We start from the raw sequence: 21,325 nt of genomic DNA, 5'->3' as shown, positions 1-21,325 counted from the left end.
TTAAGGAATTATTTACCTTTGGATAATACAGTCAGCAGCTAGTCTCTCTCTCTCTCTCTCTCTCTCTCTCTCTCTCTCTCTGAATACATACATATATATATATATATATATATATATACATATATATATATATATATATATATATCTTTCTTTCATTTATTATTATTATTATTATTATTATTATTATTATAAGCTAAGCTATAACCCTAATTGGAAAAGCAGGATGCTATAAGCCTAAGGGCTCCAACAGGGAAAATAGCCCAGTGAGGAAAGGAAAAAGTGAGAATAAAATATTTTAAGAAGAGTAACATTAAAACAAATATCTCCTATATAAACTATGAAAACTTTAAAAAAACAAGAGGAAAAGAAATACGATAGAATAGTGTGCCCGAGTGTACCCTCAAGCAAGAGAACTCTAACCCAAGGCAGTGGAAGACCATGGTACAGATGCTATGTCACTACCCAAGACTAAAGAACAATGGTTTGATTTTGGAGTGTCCTTCTCCTAGAAGAGCTGCTTACCATTGCTAAAGAGTCTCTTCTACCCTTACCAAGAGAAAAATGGCCACTGAACAATTAAAGTACAGTAACCCAAAGTGAAGAAGAATTGTTTAGTAATCTGTTTTGTCAGGTGTATGAGGACAGAGGAGAATATGTAAAGAATGGGCCAGACTATACGGTGTGTATATGTAGGCAAAGGGAAAACGAACTGTAACCAGAGAGAAGGATCTAATGTAGTACTGTCTGGCCAGTCAAAAGACCCCATGACTCTCTAGCGGTAGTATCTCTACGGTTGGCTGGTGCCCTGGCCAATCTACTACCATTTATTCTTAATGTCCATCTATTGTCTGCCATTCTTATTATATGCCTTTGCCATATATGAAGCTTTATAATAAACAAAATGCCAATGAAAAATATATAAGCAATGTTGACAAGAAAAGGCCAAAAAGTATATCTAATTAAAAAAACTATTATTATTATTATTATTATTATTATTATTATGGTGATGATGTTACTTTAAAAGCACTCGGACTTGGAACCCTTTCTGTTCTTCCTCTGAATTGAGCGATATTTTCATATTATTTCGTCCGGTCGAGTTGGGAATTTTCTTCTGAATTGAGCGATAGTTTCATATTGCTTCGTCCTTTAGAATGAGTTAGAGGTTTTAGCAAAGATTTTGGCGCCAAGTTGCATGATATGACAATAGGACGTCAGTGATTTATACACACACACACACACACACACATATATATATATATATATATATATATATATATATATATATATATATATATATATATATATATCAACAACAAATGTAACCGTTTCTAGTCCACTGTAAGGCAAAGCTCTCAGACTATTATTCTTTCAAATTTGGCGTATTTATTTAATTTGCAGCCTTTAATAAGAGCCTTTATTTGATAGGTTAAAGAAGTACTAACTTTTATAAGGTTACTTTTATAAAATCTAATTATCTAAGTCCTAATTCATCTGATATACGTATAGGTATTTCCCCCTCCAGGTCTGATACGTAATTTCATTCAAAAAGAACAGTTCTATGACGTCACATGTAACCACCAATCACAGCAGAGGACAAAGCAGCCGATGAGACAACAGATATTTCCCGCTAAATATACATAAAGGCGAGAGGGTTCCACAGGATTGTGGCTGCTGTTGGCGAGCGAGTAAATAATGCCAAAGCCTTTGAACTATTAATGTAATAAATAAGTAACTGATTTCTCGAGCAACAGCTCATAAATCGCAGAAACTCTCTCTTGTCGGGATATTCCAGGGCTCTGATTGGCTGTATCTTCTCAGCTGTGATTGGTTATTGCCTTCGTTCACGCACAAACGAACAAATGCATAGAACATCGTAGCCAGTCAACTATTCCTTCAAATATGACTTATTTATGTAATTTACAACCTTCAATAAGATTCTTTGTTATTTTATTTTAAATTAGATAATATGACTAAGATTATTTTTTGTGAAATTTATTTTTTAAAGTCTAGTTAATCTAAAATACGTATAGTTTTTTTTACCCCTAGGTAACATCGTTTAACATCGTAGCCAAATCGTAGACAATTTAATCCTTCAAAAATACGTATTTATTCAGCTTAAGCAATTGAACAAGATTCATTATCTATTTGATTAGTAAATTAATTCTATCATAAGTTTGGTATTATGAAAAAATATAATTTATAAGACCTAATTTTATCTGCAATACGTATAGATACTTCACTCCTACCGAGACGAATCCATTCATAAATACTATTGCCTGACGTCACATATAACCACCAATCACAGCAGAGGGAGTACATGACGTCACATATTACAACCAATCATAGCAGAGGAAATACATGACGTCACATACTACAACCAATCACAGCAGAGGACGTCTCAGCCAATGAGTCGACAGATATTTCGCGCTAAAAATGCATAAGACGAGAGGGTTCCTTCGACTTATGAGCTGCTGTTGACAAAAAAATCAGCTTCACGGGAGCCATTTCGCGCAAACGCTGTAGCTATTGACGTTTTTTTTTTTCATCCTATTAATGTTTTTCGTAAGCGTTTTAATGTAAATTTACGGGTAATTGGGCAGGTTTCTCCAACAGCAACTCATAAGCTCCCGTTACTCTTGGTGGTACATTCCAGTCCTCTGATTGGCTACATCTTCCTCAGCTTTGATTGGTTGTTGCCTTCGTTCACGCACAAACGAACACACGCATGAAACATCGTAGCCATAAAGTTAGTCAATTGTTCCTTCAAATATGACTTATTTATCTAACTTACAGCCTTTAATAAGATTTCTTATTTATTTTATTTTGAAATTAATAGTATTATTAAGATTATTTTCTGTAAAATAATTTTTTCAAGCTCTAATTAATTTAAAATACGTATAGATTTTTCTACGGCTTTACGCACAAACGAACACACACACATATATCATCGTAGCCAGAAAGTTAGTCAATTATTCCTTCGAATACAACTTATTTATCTAATTTACAGCCTTTAATAAGATTCTTTATTTATTTCATTTTATAATTAATAGTATTATTAAGACTATTTTTTGTAAAATATATTTTTTCAAGCTCTGGTTAATCTAAAATACGTATAGGTTTTTCACCCCTAGGCCTTCTACATAACCTTCATTCATAAATACGAGGGTCTGACGTCACAGACAATCAGCCAATGAGACAGCAGATATTTCCCGGCATAAATGCATAAGGCGAGAAGGTTCCTCTAGTTTATGGGCTGCTGTTAACAACAAGCAAATTCACGTAATATATTTACGTATTATCAAATTGTCGAGCAATTACAGACTTTTTAAGATATAAAATGTGAAATTGTCGAACTTGAAAGCCTTAATAATATATTTAGTCTTTCGTATGTCCAGTGAAGACTCATTGAGTAGGCCTATTGGTGTCGCATATTTGAAATCTCTGTAATTTATATTAAACATATGTATCTTAGCTCCAATAATTTGAACCCATTTGCCCCCCAGTGGCTACTTTTCTCTTGTTAAGGGTAGAAGAGACTCTTTAGCTATGGTAAGCAGCTCTTCTAGGAGAAGGACACTCCAAAATCAAACTGTGGTAATATATGTTCAATGTAGTTTTACATTTATGCTCTCATGTACGTTGTGTTTCTCTGCTTGCATTTACCAGCTTATTATGTTGCTATTCTTGTGTCTTCGCGCATATTATTGCTTGTGGATGTCCCTGTGTTGTCTGGCCCTTACTTTGATGCATTTGTTTGTTATTGTCATGTAAGGTAGTACGTGTTGTAATAGTGGCTGTTTCTATTGTTTCAGGAGGTGACTCCAGTTTTTGTGTGCAATGAAACCTATAACCTATGACAGGTTTTTTATTTTTACAACAATTAATATTTAAGAAAAGTCACGATTATTGCCAGATGAGCAACTCATGCAAGAGTGTCTATGTCACCTAGAAAGGCAAAAATGACGTAACAATTAAGTCATTTGGAATTTGATACGTAAATTGTAACTTTAAATAAAGATTCCCACTGTATATATATATGTGCGTGTATACATATATATATATATATATATATATATATATATATATATATATATATATATATATATATATATATATATATATATATATTATATATATATATATATATAAAGGTTTTCCCAAGTTTATCCTCTAAAAATCTAAATAAAAAGCCATGCTTATACTTGTGCTTTTATCACGATAATTTCCTGTTTTAATTCAAACTTTATTTCAATTTATTAGTGGTATATAGTCCCTTTAGATCAAAACTAAGCCTCTTATTCTACCAAACACTTCTGTGTAAGTACATGTGCTGAGGGATACACTTCCGAATATTTAGTATTTCAATGGATTTGAGAGAGAGAGAGAGAGAGAGAGAGAGAGAGAGAGAGAGAGAGAGAGAGAGAGAGAGAGAGAGAGAGAGAGAGAGAGAGAGAGAGAGAGAGAGAGAGAGACTAATTAGTGTGCGTGGCTGGACAAGGACTTTTAAACTAATGATGCGAGACAATGGATGTTCCCTAAAGCAAGAGAATTGTATTATTGGTGATTACAGTGTCCCCATTTGGAACTCAAATCACACAGCTATAGTTATACACCATCCTATTGTTAATCGAAAAGTTAAAAGTCACATCTAGAAAAAAACTCATCTAATAACTTTTCACATTTTCACTGACTATTGAATCAACACCACATGCTAAAAAGAGCATTTCGAGAAATGTCTTTTCATGAAAAATTCTTCGCCAATAAAAGACCTCTAAAAAAAATTCGATGGTTAACTATCAATCATGGAAACCTACAACACATAATATATTAGAATCAAAAGTATTGTAAGTAATAAAGCAACATCAAGAACATAATAAAAAGAAATAAACCTTGTAAAATGTGTCTCTCCTTACCCCTTAAATCCTTCATTCTTCACAGAATCACAAGTTCAAAGACAAGACACACACTTCCTTCTTCCTCTCTGTGTCAGACAGAAATGAATCTTCTTCTATAGTCTACACTGTTAGGGATATTCCTAGAAGGTCTCTAAAAGTTCCCCAGACCAGAAGTAGTTTCTCCAGGCATTTTTCAACGCAATTAAATCTGTTGCTTATAAAATGGTGTATTGTGTATACACTATCTTCTATTATTATAATACATTCTGTATTTATTTAATTATGGTGTTTGTGAAACCACAAACAGTAAAATTTGGTTATTTAATCTTGAACTAATGTTCTGATTACAGTTGTGCTCTGGAAGATATATTAATCAAATTATAATTGTAATGAATTTCATACCACAGGAAAACAATAAAACGTAATTAAGTTATTATAAATCTTATTGAAGACAGAATTATTCATGAGTATTTACAGTAGAGTGTTTTTTCAGTTACCAGATGTATGGGAATTTGCACATTTGATATGTCCCCAAAACCTCTAGAAATTCACAGATTTGGGGACAACTCAACAAGTTGTCCCCCTGGTTAAAGAATTGCTTTATTCAATCGGAGACCTCCACCATAGCCTGCTTTCTATAGCTTTTTCATCGGCTAAAATTATAGTATTTTGCTTAGGATATATTTAAAAATTCTTCCAATAGATTAATTCAATTATAATAGGAGTTCATAAGATATTAGTATGAATATAATTTAATATTTAATAGATATACAGTATACGAGTGAAATATACAATCAAGTTACCCCTGAATCAGCGGGCTTAAAGAAAAGAAAACGGTGCGACTTTTTATTTAGAGAAAACTTTATTTAAGGGTAACTATGATATATTTAACCAGCAAGAAATTTTTTTTTTCTTGTTATAAAGTTCTCTTAGCAAATTTATGAGTTAATGCCCTTAGGAATATTATCTTCCATAACTTATATAGTTGTATGGTACAAAATTAGTAAGATTCACTTGAGAATAGTTAAACTATCACCACAAACTAGGATTTATAGAGGGTGTATGTATAATAGCGGCCACCTGTATGTAGGATGATGGCTAAGAATACAGCAGTATAAGGGGGATCACAGGGTGGGGGGGGGGTAACCCCTATTAGGCACGTAAGGTCATGGCATGTAGGTTAGGTTAGGGGGTAGGAAGTTTAGGTTAACTGGTATCCATTCTTATACACATGGGAGGAACTGGCCGCTAATGTACAAAGGCTCCATTTATAGTTAGCCTATAGACTTCATGTAAACCAGTATTAGCCTATGTTTGTTTAACTATCTTTACAAACATTTATCTTTTAAATGAAGGGAGATGTTATGTAAATACCCTTATAATAGTTTTGACGGATTAAAGAAGCAGTTAAACGATGTAACTATATCCTTTGTGATGTATTTGTGGCCAAGTTCACACTGGGTGAATGGAGGAGTTTTGAAATGAAGGAATTAAGTTTGGTTGGAGGTGTCTGATGCATTTTATTGAATACCAAATGGAATTGGAAATACACAATATTTTACATTAAAAGCAGCTGCTTAATTTCATTTTAAAATTAGTTTAAAGATCTAAAAATTATGCACACACTTATTCATGTTGAGCGTTTTGGTATAGGTCTAATGTATACTTCTGTAAATAGATTGCTATTAGAGTATTATCATTAATGACTAAGCTACAGCCCTAGTTGGAAAAGCAATATAATATAAGCACAAGGGCTCCAACAGGGACAATAGCCTAGTGAGGAAAGGAAATAAGGAAACAAATAGAATAATGCGCCAGGGTGTACCCTCAAACAAGAGAACTCAAAACCAAGACAGTGGAAGAAGACCATGGTACAGAGGCTATGACACTACCCAAGACTAGAGAACAATGGTTTTATTTTAGAATGCTCTTCTCCTAGAAGAGCTGCATAAAGATGATGCCAATATAAAAACTGTCACTCAAATATAGATAGACGTATTGCTATAATTGTGAATATGGCATTTGATAATGATAGCTGGCAAACACAAGATGAACCTCAAACTTCATTAGAATAGTTAATTTCAATTTTGAACATTAAGAATACAGTAGGCCTTAAGTAGCCTAATGGCAGAAGAGGTTACAAAGTTCTCTTGCCTGAGTATACACTCGGGCAAACTATAATCTTTCTCTTCTAGTTTTTTTTTTCTAGCTTTCCTAGTTTATATATGAAAGATTTTTTTTAATTTTGTTACTGTTCTTAAAATATTTTACATTAATTGTTAGTTACTTCTTTTGTAGTTTATTTTCTTGTTTTCTTTCCTCACTGGGCTCCTTTTCCCTGTTGGAGCCCTTCGGCTTATAGAATCCTGCCTTTTCCAACTGGAGTTGTAGCACAGCAACTAATAATGATACTATTAATAGGTGGACTTAACACAAAGAAGCAGTAAGACAAGGTTGAATATGATAGATTTAATAATTAAAAAAAAAAGGACATCCAAATACGTAGGGTACGGACATGCATAAGGTACCATGTAAATCGCATTGCTAACTCTCTTAACTTTGGTATTTTCTTGTCATTTAAAATGAATTCTAAGAACAAATGACATCCATTGTCATGAGGAGGTGAACTACTGGACATTAAATATCACCCCCAAAAGACTTAGAATTTCAAACTCCTCCTGTATATCAGTAGGCCTAGACATTTTTAAATACCTGTATGATTAAAAATGAATGATTTAGGAAGGTTGACAGCTGTACTTTACATTGAAAAAGAGATCACTATCTGTTGATGAATCCACTTACCGTTATACCTAAGCTTGTGTGAATCATAACAGAAAATGTTGCAGACACCAGCATTGAGCGATGGTTTGAAGGCTACAGTTCTTTAAAGGTCGCACATGAATGGAAGAAGCAAGGGACAGTGACAATGCCCTGGAGACTGACCTTATATACATATGCTCAGCACCCAAGCCCCCTCTCCACCCAAAGGACAGGGGAGGGGCAGACAATGGCTGCTGATAACACAGCAGGTAGACCTATAGGCTCCCCTCAAACCATATATACTTACCTCACAAGGGTAGCGAGGTTATAGACACTACAAGAAACTATCGAGGTTGCGCTGGTCTCAAGCCCCAGTCCAACACATTACGAAGACAGGGTTGTTTTCAGTAGGTACCATTGAAGAAAATGCCTAATGACGTGAAAAACTGCTATGCTTTACTTTACGTAGGAAGATGACATAGTTTAAATTAAATAGCCATGCTAACAAATACAAGCCTTGACTGGCACTACAGAAGGATGGCAATGTAACACCAAAAAATTTTATGGTGCCTTTTTGCAACTTGCTCTAGGCTTCATTTGCACAAGAAGAATTGCGTACCTAAAGGTAGTAGGCTGGCCAAGGCACCAGCCACCCGCTGAGAAACTACCGTTGGAGAGTTATTGGGTTCTTTGACTGGCCAGATAGTGTTAAAATAGATTCCTTTCTGGTTATGGCTCAATTTTCTTTGCCTACACATACACTGAATAGTCTGGCCTATTCTTTACACATTCTCCTCTCTCCTCATACACCTGAAAACATGAAGATAACCAAATAATTCTTCTTCACTCAAGGGGTTAACTACTGTACTGTAGTTGTTCAGTAGCTACTTTCCTTTTGGTAAGGGTAGAAAAGACTCTTTAGAAGGATACTCTAAAACTAAACCGCTGTATTGTACTCTAGTTTTGGGAAGTACCATAGCCTCTGTACCATGGTTTTCTATGGTCTTGGGTTATTGTTTTCTTGCTTGAGGGTACACTCAGGCATACTATTCTGTTTCCTTATTTCCTTTCCTTACTGGGATATTTTCCTTGTTGGAGCCCTTGAACCTACAGCATCCTGCTTTTATAACTTGAGTTGTAGCTCAGCTAGTAATAATAGTAATGCATATGTTTCCAATTATTGGCAATTAGTTGTCATGAAATTTATAACGTGAATTAGACAACAAAGATTGGTAGTCAAATCAGAATGCAGAGGACCATGCCCACTTAGTTTAGGCCTTACAGAAACGTCCCAACAAAATATACAAAGCCTTTTATCAACTCCTGGACCTTTGCATTAAATACATCTATAACATAAAAAGCATTTCTTGCAAAACAAAATACAAAATAGTTAACGCTACTTTAACATTACATAATTTACCAATAAACTAAAGGGACAACTTTACCGCAAAGTTTATCAATTAAGAATAATAACTTTTGTCTTAAGAAACCATAGAAACTTGAGGTATTTCCATGAACCTTAGTGAAGTGGAGCATGAGAACAAGCATCAAGCAGGTCAACTGAAAATATCCCATCCCTTCCTTGATAGCATCTCGGGACACAGGAGTACGAAGATATGAAATACGGCAACATTACTGGAGAGCAATTTTGGCTCTGAAACCCAGTAACAGTGGAATCATAATACCCTTATATTGAAGACCACTTGGACTGAGGCAACGTAAAACTAGCCTACTCTTTAAGCTGATGCTAAGAACAAAATAAAGTGTGTCAATGTCTGAAAGGAGATTCTTTCTATAGGTTCAAATTAAGGGGGAATATTTTCCAAATAGAAATGAATGACGAGTGATTATGCCGCAGTTCCAATAGGCACCGTTGCTATCTTGGGTCAACTTGGTGGGCGTTGAGGTAGCGGCAGTACGGGACTCAGCATATGAAGCTACATTTGCGGTGGAAAACGGGGAAGGGTGGGCTGTAGCACCTCAAGTCTACCAACCAAACTCAGCTAAGTCCCTTGTAAGGCTACCTCACAAAATTGGGGAATATGCCATGGTAGATAGAATTGATTTTACAAAATAAATCTCGGCAAATAGGTGTATCACATATCTATATTTCACTATTACTGAAAAATTCCATCCACTGCCCTAACTTGAGGATCTTGAGCTAGAGAAATAGATGGTATTTTCTTTACCACCAAGTTACAAACATGTCTATCAATCGCCATCTCTGACCTTTCCTTATGTTCAGATTCTTCAGTTACAAAAATTAATGCATTCAGGACTTGATCATCTTTTCCAAACAGGTAGAAGCTCTGAGAATGGCTGACAAATCCTGTATAAAAGATATAATATTCCCAGAACAAACAATAAGCTTTGCATAAAACCAGTTAAAGTTTTTTAAACATCTATTTCCCTCTGCATTAGATTAAACAATATTAAATGACAATCATGAGCTTTGACTGTGATTCATGTGACAATTGATAATAACAAGAAAAAAAACATCTACAGAATATGTCAGTAGTTTTCTTTAGATTGACACACAGATAGAGAAGACAGTGGGCCAACCCACGCCGTCTAAATGTCTCAATACTATACTAGACACTTGAAGGTTAAAAGGTCTCTGGTTTGAGTTCCAGATTTATCAGAATAGATGCTCACCTGAACGTCAGGCAGGCAAGCCCTAACCCCCAAACTATGGTGCCCAACCACAGCAGTGGCCTCTCAAGTAAATAGCTTAAACTCCCGGTCCCGGGCGGGGATCCATCTGCCGCCAAGCGAATGCTAGGTAAACTCGCTACCACTGTACTAGCCAGGAAGCTATTAAGACTATTAAAAGGAAAGAAAACAGGGAAATTTTCTAGCTTTTGGGGTAAGCATCAACGTAAGGAAGCAAACAAGATTTTGAAGTATATGTGAACATCAGGTGAAGTTTGGAAAAATAAAAAAAGAGAAAATGCTTAAAATTTACATTAATTTAGGATGAAAATAAATAAAATTAACTTATTCAATTTAAACAAAATTTATATATAGATTTGATACTGTTGATTGAGGCATAAAACATCTGTTCAAGAAGTGTTATTAATTCAGCACAAAGGTAAATTCCCCAGTGAAAGAGACACTCATATTACACAATAACTGAAATTTTACATTTAATAGAAGACTGGCAAGAGAAAATCATTCTTACTAATGAATATTCTTCTATAAAGGTCTCATTACTGTATAATACATTCTACCTCAAGTTGAAAAACATCCATACTTGTTTTAAATACTATAAAAGAGCTGTTTAGTTAAAAGATTCTCCCTCTTCAGGTCATTATACCAATCAAGATGGTCAACAATCGCTTTATTATCAAGATTTTGAGCATAGCTGATCAGTGTACATATAAGCCTAAAATGCAAATAGGATTGATAAATATATATATATAAAAAACTCAAAACATTTAATATGGGTAAGCAATAATTATAATAAGTAAAAAGTAAACTTTTTGTTTCTTTTTTAAATGCTTGAAGAATACATTCGACTTTAATTGGGATTTGAAACTCCATATGAAAGGACATCCAAATAATTGAATCTCTCATAAATGAAGTAGTAGCACTATCAATGCATTACTTGGTGTTGTACAGTATCTTTTTGGCCACTAGCTGCCTTTTCATTTTAATCTTCACCTATATATGGGTGATGAATGAACTCCCAGGACCCATTGCTTTAGCCTTATATCCAAAATTCTTGTGGTTCCGTAACCAAAATACAAACCACGCTATTTAATATGGGTAATACTTTCGGCGTAGCTGAAATGACGAGCCATTAGAATTTTAACGAGGGTTTACTAGGGTAGGGAGGGGTAGCTAGCTACCCCTCCCCCCCTCACACCTGTGACTAGCTCACTTTGCTTTTGGCTCGGGTGATGAACAAACGTGTCTGCTCCCACCCTCGCTTACTGACAGCCTTGATCTTGTTTTGCTTTTTCTTTTCAGTGTGCTTGGAAGTTGATTTTAGTTTTGAGGCAGATACCAAGGTCTGACATCTGAAAGTATAAACAATATTAGACAATGGAATTTAAAAAGAAAACAAACTGAATATCAATCTCGCTTCAACCAATTTAAAATCATTAATGAAATACCACCACAAGAGGCTCTGGCACCCTAGCAGTACCAGCTGAACTCGGTTGAGTCCATTGTCAGGCTGGGAGGAACGTAGAGAGTAGAGGTCCCCTTTTTTGTTTTGTTTCATTTGTTGATGTTGGCTAGCCCCCAAAATTGGGGGAAGTGCCTTGGTATATGTATGTATGTATCACAAGAGGTAGTTATTTAAGCAAGTGTCAAAGTAGTCCTTTCTCTCCTGTTTTGATTGAAATTCTAAAACTTTATTAGGAAATCTTATCTAAAAGTATTTTATAAAGCTTTCTCAATTCCTACTTTTTGCTTTTTATTCAGAATTGATCCAAGCTACCAAAAACTTTTCAAACTCTAATTATTCTTTTTAACCTACTGTAGTTTAATTTATAAAAAAAACTTCTCAGAGTAATTCTAAAAGCAAATAAAACTAGAACTCTGGAAATAACCAATTCACTGAATTATGTGTGAAAATTCTGAGCAGCAGAACTACCAAGTATAGAATATCTATTGATTAAATTATTGATATTTAGGATAATATAAAAAATAGCAATAGGCTGAAATTAAGCAATTTTATCATCCATGGAGGTCCGGAAATAGTAAATATATTGACTAGGAAAATAAAAATATATCGACACAATCAAATATTTTTGCAGGCACATTTCAAATTCCTTCTTGGTGAAGGAAAATCTTATCAACGAACTATAGTCAATTTCTTTGAGCGAGGCAGATTTGCACCGCCCCTTTAGCTCGGAAAAGTTTCCTGATCGCTGATTGGTTGGACGAGATAATTCTAACCAATCAGCAATCAGGAAACTTTTCCGAGCTAAAAGGGCACCGCTGCGAGTCGGTGCAAATCTGCCTCGCTAAAAGAAATGGACTATAGGACAACTGTAATCTCACTCCTCTCTTACTGAACCCTATTATTATTATTATTATTATTATTACTGGCTAAGCTACAACCCTAGTTGGATAAGCAAGATGCTAATTTATAAACCCAAGTCCTCCGATAGGGAAGATAGCCCAGTGCAGAAAAGAAATAATGAAATAAATAAACTACAAGATAAGTAATTAACAATTGAAATAAAATATCTTAAGAACAGTAACATTGAAATAAATCTTTCATATATAAACTATAAAAACTAAAAAAAAAAAGAAAAAAAAAATGGGGAAGAGAAATAAGACAGAATAGTGTGCCCGAGTGTACCCTCAAGCAAGAGAACTCTAACCTAGGATAGTGGAAGGCCTTGGTACAGAGGCTATGGCACTACTCAAGACTAGAGAACATTGGTTTGATTTCGGAGTGTCCTCCTAAAAGAGCAGCTTACCATGGCTAAAGAGTCTCTTCTACCCTTACCAAGAGGAGAGTAGCCACTGCACAATTACACTGCAGTAGTTAACCCATTGAGCAAAGAAGAATAGTTTAAAAAATTTCTAGAATGCCTAAAGGCTTGATTACTAGTTCTAATTATTACCAAGATTGAATTTAAAATAAAAAAAACTTTCCTGATAAAAATTATAAAAATTAGCTACTGAAGAACAGTGACTTTCAGAAGGTCCTCAAAGACATCTGGTGATACAAACAAATCCAAAATACATACATATACCAAGGCACTTCCCCCAATTTTGGGGGATAGCCGACATCAACAAATGAAACAAAAACCAAAAAGGGGACCTCTACTCTCTACGTTCCTCCCAGCCTGATAAGGGACTCAACCGAGTTCAGCTGGTACTGCTAGGGTGTCACAGCCCAACCTCCCCCGTTATCCACCACAGATGAAGCTTCATAATGCTGAATCCCCTACTGCTGCTACCTCCGCGGTCATCTAAGGCACCGGAGGAAGCAGCAGGGCCTACCGGAACTGCGTCACAATCGCTCGCCATTCATTCCTATTTCTAGCACGCTCTCTTGCCTGTCTCACATCTATCCTCAAATCCAAAATGAAATCATAAAATCTCAGTTATTCTATCAAAACCTCATAATGAAGTACTGTAATCAAACAATATGTAATTCAATACAGTAAGCAAGACGACACTTACAATACGAAATGTGACTATTTGTTGACCTTTGCTGCTGAAAATTGTAGGCACGCAAGTTAAATGATGCTTACCCTAGGACCAAATTTAAAAATTTGACTCGCATACAGTTTTTAGGAACCCATTAAGTTTTAAGTTGAGGACTTAGTGTAAAAATGGCTGTTGATGAGAGCTTACCAATACAGGGTCAGTGGCAGTAGTGAGAAATACACTTCTTGAGCTCTGTCCTTGTTGTTAGCTGCAACAGAGCAGTCAAAGGCCTCTAACATAGGCTTGTACTATTGTTCTTCCCTTACACACCATTCTGTAATACAATAGAAAAGGAATTAAGCTATCCAAGCATTATCATTTTTATCTGGTTATTATTATTATTATTATTATTATTATTATTATTATTATTATTATTATTATTATTATTACTAGCTAAGCTATAAACCTAGTTGGAGAAGCAAGATGCTATAAGCCCAAGGGCTCCAACAGGGAAAAATAGCCCAGTGAGGAAAGGATATAAGGAAATAAATAAATATGAGAAGTAATGAACAATTAAATAAAAATATTTTAAAAACAGTAACATTAAAACAAATTTCATATGTAAACTATAAAAAGAGACTTATATCAGCCTGTTCAACATAAAAACATTTGCTGCAAGCTTGAAATTTTATCCTACCCTCAACACAATAGCCTATACAGAACAGTCACTCAAAGTAACCTATAAGGTTACTTGTTTTTCTAGCCAATAACACATTTCCATTTGTGAAAAGAAAACACTTTCCAGATAATCAAAAACTAAAAGCAACTTACTTTATAAGGATTTCCATCCAGTACAAACAGATGCGATGTTTTACGAGTTCCTAAGGGAACTTTAAAGAAAGGGTCAGTGAGAGTCCCGAGACGCTACTTCTAGACAAGTCTTGATAGCGTGCTGGGGCAGCCAGGAAAGAAAAGATACGGCTATTTCCATCGCATCGGCGTCATGATTAAAAGCCATTTTCATCTTGGGGTGACAGCAACCTTACCTGGAATATTGCTCAATTCAAATAAATCATCATAAAAAAAGCCCTTTCCCTAATAGTGTTACTTGAAAAATGCTAAAATTTGATCTAACTTCAGAGAAATTCATTGCTAGGCACCAAGACTTCATTCCAAAGTTACATAGTACATAAAATATATAAATAATTCCATTATTTTATAAATTAAGCAGTAGGCTATCACGCTGTTATCCATTCACAAAATATTTGTACAACCTTAGTGACTATTCTTAACAAAACCGACATAGCTTCAGTCGGGATAGAGCTACAGGCTTCAACCTGTACACAGTACTGAACAGCTTTGAGATGAAAACACAGTTATCAAAACATAGCTTATGTTTTCGTTTATCACACTTCTGTACTTATATTTTCTCGTTATGCTATGTATAATACCATTATACCATTATCAGAGATAAGTATGTACTGTATTTTCTAATTTCATGAATAGAATTGCTCTTTTTGTTGCAGAGCTCGTCGCAAGATCACGTATATCGGCATAACATGTCAAATTTGAAAGTATTTTGTATTTTTTATAACGACACAAAGATTTAGCTATTTATACGAAGCTGAAAGAAAACGGATTTTGACTTAGGAAAAATCTATTTTTGGGTGAGATAGCCATGTCGTCCTGATGGAAGATCCTTCCGGCAGCTTCCTACTGTATAATATTTCTGCGAGTGATATTACAAGAGAATTATCGTCAGGTATCAAGGGGTTCTAACCCCCGGAACGACTATCCTAAGATATCGTGTATAATCAGGGACGTATCCGTAGATAACCATAGATATCTGCACCCCTAACAGACTTAACCCAGTTTAGGAATCTAAGAAGGATAGGTGAGGAGACTTTAAACGAGGGTTAAGCACCCATCCGCTAAGTAGCAGGGTGGGGGGTGGGAGTAGTAGCTACCCCGCTCACTCACACACCTGAGCTATTAACCTAATTTTCTAGGAAGTAGGACTTTAAGATGGACAGGTACTGGCGGGCCAATCTATATAAATAACTAAAGGTTTGTATCGTTAGGAAAAACACAAATTACTTCCAAATTTGTCATTTGTTCCATCACTAAATAGAAACCAAAGCTATCTATATGGGATGACTTACCCTTGAGGAAGGTGGAAGTCGGTGCCAATTGGCTTTTTGGCTTCGACCCGAGAGTTTTCCCCTTTATGTGTTCTGCACATAATTGGTGGAAACCCTACACCTCGCTAAACCCGTGCTATGCATGGTCAGCGGCCTACACTAGCTGCGTGCTCGTGACACTAGCAATGTGACAATCTAGCTAAGAGTTCTTCCAAGCCATAGGAATCTTCAGAGGTTACCAAGACATTACCTAATACCCCATCGTTAGGGTATGGGGACACAACAAGTATTGAAACAATGCTAGGTTACACAAGGGAAAATGGTTTACCTGCAGATAGTTGAGGTCAGCTTTGCAGAGGATACTGGGTGCTGATTTCTCAAGAGAGGGAAAGATGAAGAAAAGAAAGAGCCAGCCATCCTTGAACAATCACCCCAGACTAATCCCGGATAACCTATGCCCTCAACCCTCTGCTACTTGTGCATCAAGGAGCTTGAGGTGTTAAACAACTCGTGCAGCCACCACAGGACCAATGGAAAAAGTTTCCATGTTCCTGTGGGTTACGTCTTGCAGGTAGTGGGCAATGAAGGTCGTCTGATGCTTCCTCATGCCCGCTTCTAGTACCTGCGCCACAGAGTAGTTTCATTTGAACGAAAGGGATGTTGCATTGCCCTTGACGTCATGAGCTCTCGGTCAATGTGTTGGAAGAGGATAGGGATTCAGGGCCTTATGAATACAAACACAGATGTTCTTCGTGATCCTCCTCTTGACATTCCTCGTGCTGACGAAGAGTGCTGACACTAGGGGGCAAGCTGCAGATGTTCTTTTGATGTAATAACTCAAAACTTCTTACTGGGCATAGTAACAGTTGATCTGTGTCATCGGTTATGGTACGGAGACTCTCAATCCGGTAGGAATCGAATCTAGGATCTGCTACCCCTGGATTTTGAGTCTTTGCAATGAAATCAGAATTGAAGCTGAGGATTACCTCTCCCCATCTCTTTGAATGGGCGATGTCATAAGCGAGTAGGAACACCGTCTTCAGAGTGAAAGGGCAATCTGTTACCTGGCGTAATGGAATGTAGAGGAGACCCTTCAGAGACTGAAGGACCCAAACCACATTCCAAGGAGTAGTTCTATCTTCCAACTAGGGACAGTAAACTCATAACTTCACATGAGGAGAGAAAGTTCCAACGAAGAAGAAATATCTACAACTTTCAGCTTCAAGACTAGACTCAAGGCTGAGTGGTAACCTTTTACTGTCGAAACTGAGAGGAGCTTTTCCCCCCGAAGGTGTACAAGGAACTCTGCTATCGTTAGAATAGTAGCATCGAGGGGAGAGATACCCCTCTCTAAACGTATTATGTCTAGTCTTCCAGTATCGCTGGAAGTATATCCCTAATAAAGAGCGAAAGGGTTTGCATTTAGCGTCGGAACAAAGATGATTTGATCCTACCCTCAACACAATAGCCTATACAGTACAGTCACTCAAAGTAACCTATAAGGTTCCCTGTATTTCTAGCCAATAGCACACTTCAATTTGTGAAAAAAAAAAAACACTTTCCAGATAATCAAAAACTAAAAGCAACTTACTTTTAAAGGATTTCCATCCAGTACAAACAGCTGTGATGTTTTACTTGTTCCTAAGGGAACTTTAAAGAAAGGGTCGGTGAGTCACGAGACACATACTTTTCTTGACAAGTCTTTAGAGTCCACTGGGGCAGCCAGAAAAGATCTGGCTATTTCCATCGCATCGGCGTCATGATTAAAAGCCACTTTCATCTTGGGGGTGACAGCAACCTTACCTGGAATATTGCTCAATTAAAATAAATCTTCATAAAAAAAGCCCTTTCCGTAATAGCGTTACTTGAAAAATGCTAAAATTTGATCTAACCTCAGAGAAATTCATTGCTAGGCACCAAGACTTTATTCAAAATTTACATAGTACATAAAATATATAAATAATTACATTATGTTATAAATTAAGCATTAGGCTATCACGCTGTTATCCATTTACAAAATATCTGTACGACCTTAGTAACTATTCTTAACGAAACCGACATAGCTTCAGTCGGGATAGAGCTACAGGCTTCAACCTGTACACAGTACTGAACAGCTTTGAGATGAAAACACAGTTATCAAAACATAGCTTATGTTTTCATTTATCACACTTCTGTACTTATATTTTCTCATTATGCTACGTATAATGCCATTATACATTATCAGAGATAAGTATGTACTGTATTTTTTAATTTCATGAATAGAATTGCTTTTTTTGTTGCAGAGCTCGTCACAAGGTCACGTATATCGGCATAACATGTCAAATTTTAAAGTACTTTGTATTTTTCCTAACGACACAAACCTTTAGCTATTTATACAGGGATATTACTTTATGCGAAGCTGAAAGAAAACGGATTTTGAAGTAAGAAAAATCTATTTTTGGGTGAGATAGCCATGTCGTCCTGATGGAAGGTTCTTCCGGCAGCTTCCTACTGTATAATATTTCTGCGAGTGATATTACAAGAGAATTACCGTCAGGTATCACAGGGTTCTAACCCCCGGAACGACTATCCTAAGATATCGTGCATAATCAGGGACGTATGCGTAGATAACCATAGATATCGTACCCCTAACAGAATTAACCCCATTTAGGAATCTGAGAAGAATAGGTGAGGAGACTTTAAACGAGGGTTAAGCACCCATCCGCTAATTAGCAGGGTGGGGGGTGGGAGTAGTAGCTACCCCGCTCACTCACACACCTAGGCTGTTAACCTAATTTGCTAGGAAGTAGGACTTTAAGAGGGACAGGTACTGGCGGGCCAATTTATATAAATAGCTACAGGTTTGTGTCGTTAGGAAAAACACAAATTACTTCCAAATTTGTCATTTGTTACTTCACTAAATAACAAACTAAAGCTATCTATATGGGACGACTTACCCTCAGAAAGGTGGAAGTCTGTGCCAATTGGCTTTTTGGCTTCGACCCGAGTTTTCCCCTTTATGTGTTCTGCCCATAATTGGCGGAAACTCTACACCTCGCTAAACCCGTACTATGCATGGTCCGCGGCCTACAAAAGCTGTGTGCTCGTGATACTAGAAATGTGACTGTCTAGCTAAGAGTTCTTCCAAGCCATAGGAATCTTCAGATGTTACAAAGATATTACCTAATATCTTATCGTTAGGGTAAGGGGACGCAACAAGTATTGAAACAATAAGAGGTTACACAAGGGGGAATGGTTTACCTGCAGATAGTTGAGGTCAGCTTTGCGGAGGACTCTGAATGCTGATTCCTCCAAAGAAAGGGAAAGATGAAGAAAAGAAAGAGCCAGCCATTCTTGAACAATCACCCCAGACTAATTCAGGATAACTTATGCCCTCAATCCTCTGATACTTGTCCATCAAGGAGCTTGAGGTGTTAAACAACTTGTTGGGCAGCCACCACAGGACCAATGGAGAAAGTTTCCATGTTCCCATGGGTTACGTCTTGCAGGTAGTGGGCAATGAAGGTTGTCTGATGCTTCCACATGCCCGCTTCTAGTACCTGCGCCACAGAGTAGTTTTATTTGAACAAAAGGGATGTTGCAATGCCCCTGACGTCATGAGCTCTGGGTCGACATGTTGGAAGAGGATAGGGATTCAGGGCCTTACGAATCCAAACTCAGATGGTGTTCTTCGTGATCCTCCTCTTGACATTCCTTGTGCTGACGAAGAGTGCTGACACTTGGGGGCCAGCTGCAGATGTTCTTTTGACGTAATACCTCAAACTTCTTGCTGGGCATAGTAACAGTTGATCTGTGTTATCGATTATGGTACGAAGACTCTCAATCCGGAAGGAATCGATTCTAGGATCTGCTACCCCTGGATTTTGAGTCTGCAATGAACTCAGGGACAAAGCTGAGGATTACCTCTTCCCATTCCTTTGCATGGGCAATGTCTTAAGAAAGACCATGAAGTTCACTAACTCTTACGGCCAAAGCCAAACCGAGTAGGAACACCATCTTCAGAGTGAAAGGGCAATCTGTTACCTGGCATAATGGATTGTAGAGGACACCCTTCAGAGACTGAAGAACCCAAACCACATTCCAAGCAGTTCTAACTTCCAACTAGGGACAGTAAACTCATAACCTCACATGAGGAGAGAAAGTTCTAACGAAGAAGAAATATCTACAACTTTCAGCTTAAATACTAGACTCAAGGCTGAGTGGTAACCTTTTACTGCCGAAACCGAGAGGAGCATTACCTCCCGAAGGTGTGAAAGGAATTCTGCTATTGTTGGAATAGTAGCATCGAGCGGAGAGATACCCATTCCACGACACCAACCATAGAAGACAGTACACTTAGCCTGGTAGACTAAAGCTGATGAGTGTCGAAGGTGTCCAGCCATCAGGTTCGCAACTTGTTGCAAAAATCCTCTCAGAGTAAGGAGGTTCTGGATAGTCTCCAGGCGTCAAGTCGGCTACGACATTGTGGAAGATGTTCCCATGGGGCTGGTTGAGTAGATCATGTCATGGAGGGAGTTCTCTTGGGAGCTTTGTTAGGAGCTGCAGAATGTCCGGGAGCCATTCTGCGTGATGCAATAGCGGAGCTATGAGGGTTATCGAGAGATTGGTGGATACTCTGGTCTTGTTGAGAACTCTTCTCATCAGACAGAACGGGGGAAAGACCCAAACGTCGATGTTGTCCCACCATTGTTGGAATGCATCTTGCCAGAGAGCCTGGGGATCTGAGACTGGGTAGCAGTAAAGCGGGAGCCTGAAATTCGGGGATGTTGCGAACAAGTCCATAGTCGGGGAACCCCACAAAGTCAGGACTTTGTTAGCTGCTAGATGATTTAAAGACCACTCGGAGCCCAATATCTGAGTCGCTCTGCTCAGGTTGTCTGCGAGCACATTCCTTTTGTCTGGAATGAAGCATGCTGATAGGGTCACCGAGTTGTCTTCTGACCATCTCAGAATCTCTAATGCTAGATGCTAGGGCCTGCGAAAAGGTACCGGCTTGTTTGTTGAAGCCACTACCAATGTGTTGTCGCTCATCAACACCACCGAGTGGCCTGCCGAGAACTGCTGGAACTGTTGGAGGGTTAAGAAGGCTGGCTTCATTTCTAAGAGATTTATGTGCTGGTACTTTTTGGACTCTGACCATAGGCCTGAGGCTGTGTGGTGTAGCATGTTGGCCCCCATCCTTCTTTTGATGCATCTGAAAAGAGCAGCAAGTCAGAGGGGAGGACGAGAAGGTCGACACCCGTGCGGAGATTCTCGTCGTTCACCCACCATCTGGGGTTCGTCTGCTCTTCTAGTTCTATAGGAACTTGAATGTTCGGGGAATCGCTGGACTGATTCCAGCTGAACTTTAGCCTCCATTGGAGAGATCAGATACTGAGACAGCCATTCGGAACTAGATAAACCAAGGCTGCT

General features: G+C 37.3%; 1 long non-coding RNA gene across 2 annotated transcripts in view; it reads right to left on the bottom strand.

Moving 5' to 3' along the window:
- Nucleotides 1–10,702: 10,702 nt before the first annotated feature.
- Nucleotides 10,703–21,325, bottom strand: part of LOC137636586 (uncharacterized) — a 48,109-nt gene continuing 37,486 nt past the window's right edge. Inside the window, exons 3-6 of one of the 2 annotated variants that reach the window (XR_011043159.1) lie at nt 17,505–17,716; nt 14,604–14,818; nt 13,980–14,106; nt 10,703–11,677 (exon numbers count right to left, since the gene is read on the bottom strand). This is a non-coding gene — a long non-coding RNA (uncharacterized lncRNA). The remainder of the gene's footprint in view (nt 11,678–13,979; nt 14,107–14,603; nt 14,819–17,504; nt 17,717–21,325) is intronic. The other variant, XR_011043160.1, reaches the window with a different exon arrangement.

The sequence above is a fragment of the Palaemon carinicauda genome, unplaced genomic scaffold (genome assembly GCF_036898095.1).
Source record: "Palaemon carinicauda isolate YSFRI2023 unplaced genomic scaffold, ASM3689809v2 scaffold335, whole genome shotgun sequence".
NCBI classification, from domain to species: domain Eukaryota; kingdom Metazoa; phylum Arthropoda; class Malacostraca; order Decapoda; family Palaemonidae; genus Palaemon; species Palaemon carinicauda.
Note: the sequence above shows the minus strand (reverse complement) of the source record. Positions and strands in the feature narration are given on the sequence as shown.